The sequence below is a fragment of the Chenopodium album genome, chromosome 2 (genome assembly GCF_948465745.1).
Source record: "Chenopodium album chromosome 2, dcCheAlbu1.1, whole genome shotgun sequence".
NCBI lineage: Eukaryota > Viridiplantae > Streptophyta > Magnoliopsida > Caryophyllales > Amaranthaceae > Chenopodium > Chenopodium album.
The window spans coordinates 57,249,871-57,259,804 of NC_137835.1; the positions used below are offsets into that span (position 1 = coordinate 57,249,871).

At 39.0% G+C, this 9,934-nt stretch overlaps 1 non-coding gene across 1 annotated transcript; it reads right to left on the minus strand.

Moving 5' to 3' along the window:
* Positions 1-8,813: 8,813 nt before the first annotated feature.
* LOC145607133 (small nucleolar RNA R71) lies at positions 8,814-8,920 on the minus strand. The gene has a single exon (XR_014105508.1). It is a non-coding gene; the product is annotated as a small nucleolar RNA R71 (small nucleolar RNA).
* Between the last annotated feature and the right edge of the window lie 1,014 nt (positions 8,921-9,934).

Below are 9,934 nucleotides of genomic sequence, written 5' to 3' on the forward strand. Positions count from 1 at the left end.
CAAACAAGCCCTAAGAAATCATAATAGATAACTCTCTACACTCTCGTTCCCTTCATGATTCAAGTACCCATCACTTTCTCTTTATTTCAACCCCTCTACTCACCATATAAATAGGTCATAGTAGGGTCAATCCAAAGGAAAGCCAAACACAAACACAAAAGTACGAATCAACAAAAGCCGAGTACATATGCACCACATACACTAAAATGATAGTCCTAGCAATAATTAATAAAACATGCACTTCATACGGTTCACAAGTCAGCTTAATTACCTTTGACTTATAAGTAGCAATATTAATTATTAATAAATAGCTTTAGATTATGCATTGAACGGGTTTCTTTCCTTAACTATCCTTTAATAATAATGGGCCCCTTACTTAGTAATAATAGTAATATTAATAGTAATAGTGTATTAATAGTTGTAATAATAGTAGTATTAATAGTAATAGTAATAGTAATAGTAATACTACTACTACTACTACTACTAATAATAATAATAATAATAACACCGTGTCCTGCTTGCTCAAGGGTTTTTGTTGGGGATATTTATGGGGATCATGCAGGGTTTTTGTTCGTGACACCCTTGTTGATATTTGTTTTCGGTATGAGATTTCTGCTCGAAAGGAAGTTAACGTTGGGTTGACGGGAGGAAACGACGGGGCTCTACGACCAGCAGATGTGTTGCTTTATTCCTAGGATAGAGGTCTTGATGTATGTGTTGACTTGATGGGGTCTTCACCTTTGACACAATCGGGGTTGTTTGACTTTGTTCCTGGTCGTGTTGTGTCTGCGGCGGCTCAGCAGAAGCGGGACAAGTATGGGGTGCGTTGCAGGGCTACTGGCTATGGTTTTCTTCCTTTCTCCTTTTCTTCGTTGGGGGAATTAGAGAAGGATGCTATTGCGTTGCAGAAGCGGGTTCAGGCGTTCGCTAAGACTCGGGACATTAGTGCTCGTGCAGCTGTACTCGGGGTTGTCTGACTTTGTTCCTGGTCGTGTTGTGTCTGCGGCGGCTCAGCGGAAGCGGGACAAGTATGGGATGCGTTGCAGGGCTATTGGCTATAGTTTTCTTCCTTTCTCCTTTTGTTCATTGAGGGAATCAGAGAAGGATGATATTGCGTTGCTGAAACGGGTTCAAGCGTTCGCTAAGACTCAGGATACTGGTGCTCGTGCAGCTGCACACATATTCAGCAAGATCGGGTTCGCTATAGCTAGAGGGGTGGGGGCCTAGATTATATCTCGGCTCCCCACCAATTTCTTGTAAATTGATTGACTTTGTAGGTTTTTTTATAAAAATATTAATAGTAGTAGTAGTAGTAGTAGTAATAATAATAATAATAATAATAATAATAATAATAATAATAATAATAATAATAATAATAATAATAATAATAATAATAATAATAATAATAATAATAATAATAATAATAATAATAATAATAATAATAAGGGGCCGTTTGGTTGGGGGTAATCAGGAAAGGGAATGGGAATCCATTGTCCCGATTCCCTTAGTTGTTGTTTGTTAAGCACTTTCTTTCATTCCCTTTACCCCCTTCATTCCCCCAAATCCTTCTAAGTTCATTCCCCACCCCCCTAGGTATTTCCATTCCCATTCCCTACCACCACCACACCACCACCTTCCTACCTACCTACACCCCCGGAAAACCCAACCACCACATCACCACCTGACCCTCGCCGCCCCTCCCCGACTCTCGTCGGACCTTCCACGACCCTCGCCGCCTATCCCCTCCCCCGCAAAAACATTCCCCTAGCCGCAAAAACATCTTCCGCCACTCGTCGGAACTAGCTCAACCCTCGTCGGAACTCTCTTAACCCTCGTCGGAGGCTGTCACACTTCCCCCATCCCTCGAAAACATTCATCACCGCCCCTGTTTCGATTGAGCGATGAAGTTCAATTCGATCTAGGGTTTTTTCGAGGCTGATTGCGAGGGGTGGGGATGGCCGGAGAAGGGAGGCGAATGTTGAGGGAGGTTCGGCAAGTGGTTTGGTGGTGGAAACGATGGAGAGTGGTTTGGTGGTGGTTTGATTGGTGGTGGTGTGGTGGTGGGACTAGTGGGTCTCATTCCCTTTGATTTTTAAACAAACAACACCCCAAATTTTAGGTATTTTCATTCCATTCCTTGTCTTTCCCTTTATTCATTCCATTCCGATTACCCCGTGCGAACCAAACGACCCCTAATAATAATAATAATAATAATAATAATAATAATAATAATAATAATAATAATAATACCCACTAATTTATTGTACGTTGTATGACTTTTGTTTTTGAGAAATAATAATAATAATAATAATACTAATAATAATTGTTTTGGGTAAAAATACCCTAAAGATGTGGCCCAATCAGAGAGAGACACGTGTCATTCATGGAGAGGCCCAACATGGACAACTCTCCATTTGACACGTGTCACCTCAGATAACCTCAGGAAATGACGGCCTTCAAGGCCCAATTCCTAAGAACGCCGCAAAACGGCGCAGCCCATTAGGTCATCATGACCTAATGAAAGGCACATTTTCCAACGATCCTATAAATAGGGAGATTTCCCCCATTTTGAGGACACATTCAATTATTACAACAGCCTACATACTCTCACATCAAAGAAAACACCTGATCTCGGAATCCAAGAAGATCTCACTTTTACCTTTTCCGCACCTTTTCATTTTCTACGACCAATACTAACTTTATTGTTGGAGGCGGGGCTCCTACCAACCGGAGTCTTCGTGTTTTGCAGGTACAGGCCCCATGGGACCAGTCTTGGTGACGTAACTCTCCCTAGGGACCAGAAAACACCAAAAATATTTGGCGCCGTTGTAGGTAATATATCAAGCATCCCACACTTGAGCCCCACTGTGATCATACACTTAAGCATGGTGGCGTCCAAAGGGAAGGAAGCTAGAGTAAAAGAGTCGCTAACAAGTTTTAGGAACTTCTAAACCGTTCACAGGGTGAAGGTTACACCCCTTCACGATCCATGAGATCGCTAACTCCATAGTGGTCCTGAACCATGACTGGATATTCGGGGATGAAGGTACAAATCCAACCTAAAAGAAATTGAACCTGCCCTAAAAAAGACCTCTACTTTATTCTTCTCATATTCATGTGCGCGTTCTGACTAACATACAATTAATATATTAACCCTAAACCTGTTTAATCTATATTGGTTGAATATTAATGCATAAACAAATCTATTATTGGCGATCACCTGAATTATAATCATATTAGCCTAAACATGATTATTAATTATCGTATTAAGCGTGATTACAAGTACAAATTCCCTTAAATCCTGCAAGATTGGGCGTGATCAAGCATTAACAATAATATCATATCAAGCAACGTAATGACAATCATCATCATCACAATAACATCCTCAATAAAACATAATAATATTAGCAAGATCCTAGGCATGATACTAACAAGATTAATAACAAATCCTAGCATGTCACTAAGCATAAAGATCAAAGCTTTATTCCTAACATGATACTAACATGATAGAAAAACATAGAAAGCAACCTAAACATGATACTCGAAAGTAATATATAACATCCTAACATGACACTAGGAATTTAAATAATCTAAACATGCTTTCTATATCAAAAGAATAATTAAATTACTTACTTCAATGCCTAGTATCTCTTTCTATTAACAAAATACACGCGTTAGTAACTTCAAGGAAAATATTAAATCAAACAATTAATTTAAATAATTGAAACATAGATTTGGGACCAAACCCTCAGAAATTATTAACCTTTCACGTCGAGGGTGAAGACAACTTCGAACTTGGCTAGGTGTGTCTATAACTTGTGAATGCGGAATTTTGTAAAAGGGAAAGGTTTAGAAAAAGGGAGAATAATAAGCTATTACTTGAGAGTATTAATGATGATTGTTGATGAATAAAAAAGGGGAAATACGACCCTATTTATAAAGAAAATAGTCCGGAAAAGATAGAAAAGAATCAGAATTGGAATTGGAATAAAACTAGCTCCTGTTGCCAGCGACATGACCCAACGCGAAACGACAAGCATCACGTATGGCAACAGACTTGTCATTTGGCGCTAATTAAAATATAAAACCCGCTTTTGTATGGAATCCTTTTCCTAATATAATCAAGTAATTAGACCCTGTGTTTATCAATTTTAAATCAGATTTTATCATAATAAAACACTTGTTTTATTTCAAACCAAATTCTTATTCTCTAAAAAGACAATTATCAATCATAACTTCATTAGAATTCAAAACAACCTTCTAAATTATTCTAGAAGATTAGGATCAATCCTAATAATTTTAGGAATAATAATTAATGGGCCATCCACTAGATCATCGGGCCATAAAACCATTTCAGGCCCAATTTAGTATTTTGGCCATAACTTCTTCATGATTCATCGAAAGTGGTCCAATAATATATCGTTGGAAAGCTCTTTGCGAGCCCGACCAAAATACACTATTATTGGACCCTTGTCATGGAACAAGATGAATTGGACCGGCTATTTTCATAAATAATGTAGATTTTTGAAAATAAAAAGAAATATTTTTATTAAAACGACCGCATCATAAGACCTTTCACACTTTCACCTCGTTCGATAATCAAGTGACGTGAAAATCACTCATCACTGGGTTTGGTTTTTGGGGAGACACAATTAGGTGTCTACAGCCGTATGTGGGGAGAGTACCTCTAAGATGGTTCAAGAGTCTGTACCGCCGCCTGAACCCAACTGGCTTAAAGCCGATGGGGTGGTCTATTCAGACCATGATACGGACAACGACTGTGAAGTCGAAACCCGAGTGGGCCCTGATGGGTCACTCCTCTCCAAGCACATTCGTTCTAGAGATAACAAGAATGGGGCAACAATGAAGCTGGTCCCATTAAATCTACTAGACCACCGCTTGGGGAAACCCATACGGCAAGGGGTCAGGATCCAGTCACCCGAGTCAAACTTATGAAATTCATAAAAATTTTCAAGGGTGAAATCAAGGACCTGATCAACAAAAGGAAGGCTGGCTCAAGCAAGGGTCAATCGGCCAAGAAGACTCCTCAGGCTCAAAGGAGGAAGCCGGGCAGGGATAGGCAGCCTACTCCACATCCAAAGGAGAAGTCCACGCCTGCAATTGACTGGTCAAAACTTCTGTTGCCCCAGAAGGGAACAAGAAAGGTCATCCGGCAGGTTCAGCTGGATGGCTGCAAAAAATCATTCTCTAACGCTCAACACATCATCGACAAGAAGAGAAACCAGCAGCTGTCTGAGTCGTCATCTACGTCGAGCTTCCCAAATAACTTTAAAAACACTTCCGCAAGTAATTCTCAATCCTTGCACGAAAGCCATAAAGGCGGCAATACCGTCCACTCTAGCCCTCAAATGATCAGGTCTGCCCTGTATGTGCCTCAGATGCCATACGGGCAATATGTCCCACCGTTCATGCAGCCGACCCTCTTTGGAGGACAGGCGACATACAATGTCCAGCCCCTCCTGGACTGGAAGCTCCGGTTGCTTAAACTTGGTGAACAAACCTCTGGGTTCACCAGGGAATTAATCGAGGCGACACAACCGTCCAAGGTTAAGAATGTCTTGATTGGTGCCTACGATGGTACCACCAACCCTGAGGATCATCTCATGCCCTACACCAACCTAATACACATGTAGGGGTTGGATGATGCCATGTGGTGCACATGCTTCCTGGCTACCTTGAAGGGCATTGCCCAACCATGGTTTGACAATTTACCAGCCAGATGTATTGATAGCTTCAAGAGGCTTACCTTCTTGTTTGCTTCCAACTTCTCGATGAACATCCCTGCCAAGAAAACAAGTCTCGACTTGAGCACCATCCGACAGGGGGAGAGAGAAGGTCTCCGCTCCTACGTAATGCGGTTCAATCTGGTTAGAATCCAGATTCAAGAATTGTCTGACAAAGTTTCCTACACAGACTTCTTCAAGGGTCTAAAGGACGGGTCAACCTTTAAGGTTGACCTCATTAGAAAGTGGGTATTCACCCTCCAAGAGGTATTGATGGAGTCGGAAAGCTTTATACAAGAAATTGACCTCTGCACGTCCAGCAAACAGTCTAAATCCAAGAAATCTGACAAAAACAAAGAGAGTCGATCTGCTCAACCGGCTCCCAAGGATGAACAGAGCAAAAAGAGGAAATAGGTATGGGAGGTCAATGAATCTGATCAGCCTTCCCAGAAAAAGAAGAAAGATTTTAAACCGTACGCTGACAGGCTAAAGTCGTATCACCTAATCAAAAGTAATTCCTAAAACCACTAACTAATAATAGATAGGGAAGTAGGGTCGAATCCACAGGGAAACGAGTCTTTATATTCCTAATTAATTAATATAATCTAGATTATCAAGTAACCAAATTTATTACTGTAAAAGGAATTAAACTAAGGAGAATAAAAGCTGGGAAGAATAAGAGTAGGGAAGAATAAAAGTAAGGAGAAATCAATTAATAAAAAGCCTAGGGCATAGGTTGACCAATAAATAATATTCCAGGGTAAAACATAATAATCAATCATCAATGCACTAAATCAGATCATAAAGGGCTTTCGCTACGTATTACAATCATAAAGTTATACTACCAGTATTAAATCTCATCTCTCGAATCTCAACTTAACCATTTATAAATTAGTCTGCCTATTGAAATTAAGCCTAAACATCAATTCTCATCTCTCGAATCTCGAATCAATATTGCTAAACTCATACAAATTAAATTTTGCCAAATCTAGATGCATAGCATTAAATCAATCAATAGGAAATTAATCAAGCATTGACATTCAACAATAATAAATTACCCCTTTATATTATATTTGGATCCCCACAAACTGATAACACGATGTTATACATGATTTATATGTGATATTTGGTCATATTTTATTGTGTTTTCTTCATTTTCCTACTCTTTTAGAGCTATTATTCTTCCTATTTCGATATTGCTCTTCTCGGTTTGTTTGTTTTTGTTTTTATAGGAATATGGATCGATTTGCGTGGAATTCAACTTGTACGCAAGATATTCTTCATATGGAGCGTTTTTAGCATCCACGAAGCATCATGGGAGCCTAGTCCGCAGCTTGATTGCGGTTTACTATGACCTACCGCAGCTTACATGCGGCGCACTTCACAAAGGAGCAAGAATTCAAGATTGGCAGCCTACATCGCAGCCTCACTGCAGCTCACGACCGTGTACCGCAGCCCAGTTGCGGCCTCTTCATTACCAACGAAATTATCCCTATTTTAGGGATTTTAGGAGTCCTAATCCTAAGAAAAGACTACTACTATTTTCCTAGCATATAAATAGGTTTTATATAGTCTTTTATCTATCACTTTTACATACATTATTTTAGAGCTTTTGGTATTACGTTCTTCATTATTACTTTCAAGATTCAAGTTTTCATATTCCAATTGCAAGTATTGATTTCTCTTCCTTATTCTCTTTAATTTTTATTGTTATTATGTTTTCTTTGATTAATTGTCTGGTTATTTCTATTATTATGTGTGAGTAGTTTCATAATCTAGGGTTAGGTTGAACCCTAATATGGATTGATGTGTTATTTGATTCCCAATTCCCAATTTAATTAATTCATAATTTCTCTTTGTTAGGGTTGGTTTTATTATCAATGATAAACTAGAAATAGTATTATTGAATGTGATTAGGTTTACAACGAAAGTTGATTCTTAATTGAATTTAGAACCCTAATTAAAAGTAAGAGCTTTTATGCATGAAAATAGCTAATTGTTCTTGCTAGGGCTTATAGGATTTCGTTCTCAATGTCTTTAATATGTATGATTCCATGAAAATAGGTATGATTTCATGTTAGGGAAGCTATTAGTTGATCGAAAGAAACTCTTAGTATTGTTTTAGGAAGCATCCGTCATGTGGAATATTTATTGATTTAATTGAGGGAAAGGGATTGTTCTATTGCATTGATTCATATTAGTGGGGATACTTAATCTTAGATGTCTTTAGTTCTTGATTAATTCATTATTATAATTTTCTTTGCTTGATAGTTCGTAATTTTTCTAGAATAGATTTCTCGATATTGATTGGTTACTTGCTTAGTATTGATTTGAGTCTGTTTAATTAGTAGTCCTTAGTCTCTTGGGATTCGACCCCTACTTGCTCAACTACATAGTAGAGTTAGTTCGGTTATTTTTGTTAGGTACGCGACACGCCTATCAAATTTTGGCGCCGTTGCCGGGGACTAACGGTTTCATTCTAGTTATTCGTGATTCGTTTTTACTAAGCATAAATTTTGTTGCTTCGGCTATTGTTCCTTGTATCTTCGATCTCCCGTTTAGTTTCTTTGTTGCATGAAAACTCGAAGTTCAGGTTCAGATGATTTAACACCTTTTGATTCTGAGATCGAAGCTACTGCAAGAAGATAAAGAGGTAGAAGGAGGAAAAATCAAAATACAAGAAACATGGTCGACCCAGGAACAAAATCTCTTTTAGAGTATGGTATTCCAGATACAACAACCGGATTCCTCTCTAGTATTGTTAGACCACCTTTCACTGCTTAGAGTTTTGAGTTGAAACTTCAATTCATACAGTTCATCTCCAATGATTCTTTTGCGGGTTCACCGAATGATTGCCTTGTGACTCACATTGATAGTTTTTTGGAGAAGTGTGACACTATGAAGCTCAATGGTGTCACTGATGATGCTATTAGACTACGCCTTTTCCCTTTTTCACTACGTGATAGAGCAAGGGAGTGGTTACGAGATGAAGGTGTCGGTTCCTTTGATACGTGGGAAAAGCTTTCCAAGGCCTTCTTAGTCAAATTCTTGGGGCAAGAGAAAACCGCAAAATTAAGGAACGAGCTATCCACCTTTCATCAATCTGATGATGAGTCTTTATACGAGGAATGGAGAAGGTTTAAGCGATTGCAGAGACAATGCCCTCATCATGGCATTCCAGAGTGGATGTTGATCCAAACGTTCTATAATGGTTTGACCCATGAGTTTTGCATATACGTTGATGCTGCGTCCGGAGGTTTTATCATGACTAAGAACCCAACTGATGCGAAAGATCTGATTGAGAAGATGGCGGCTAATGATAATTACCATCCAAGGGGACGAAATGCTATCAACATAGGTAATAAACATGATGTTGATGCTCTAACCATGTTAACTAGTTATGTGCAGGCACTAACTCATAAAGTCAATCAACTCCAAGCTGAGTCCCCTCGACCCTCGATGGAAACATGTCAGATGTGTGGATTGCAAGGCCATACTGCGTGAGAGTGTCAACCCAATTATGATGGAATGACGATTGAGCAAGCTAATGCTTTTTATACCACAACCTCCACAAGGCCATTTGATGAAGGGTAGCAAAATCATCAAGGTTTCTCATATATGAACAATCAGGCTCAAGTGAATCCTCCACCACCACCCGTTTTTCAAGCAAGGGCACCTATTAATCATCAATCCATGCACCAACCACTACCTCAATCTTCAAATATTGAATCCATTATGGAGACTTTTTCTACCTCCCAATGTCAACAACAAGAGCTTATATCAAAGCAATTTGAGCTACAAGCAAAACAAAATGAATATTTTGAAAACTCGATTCAATTGCTTGTTGCTCAAAATAAGAGGATAGAAACTCATCTTTCTCAACTTTCACAACAAGTGAGTCATCTAACAACTCTTCAAGATCAAGCGAAAGTCCAACCCAAACAATGCAATGCAATTTTTGTGAAGAGAGATGAATTGACTACGGGAGGATTAAAAGAGAAAGTGTGCAATCTGGAGTTGAAAACAGAAATACATGTGAATGAAGGTCTCAAATATGTTGCCCCACAAGCCTATGAGGAACCGATGCCCTTCCCGCAAAGGTTATCAAAAGTCGCGCTTGATAAGCATTTTGGGAAGTAATCTGAGACTCTTAAGAAGGTATATGCTTTCATTCCTTTTTCCGATCTTGT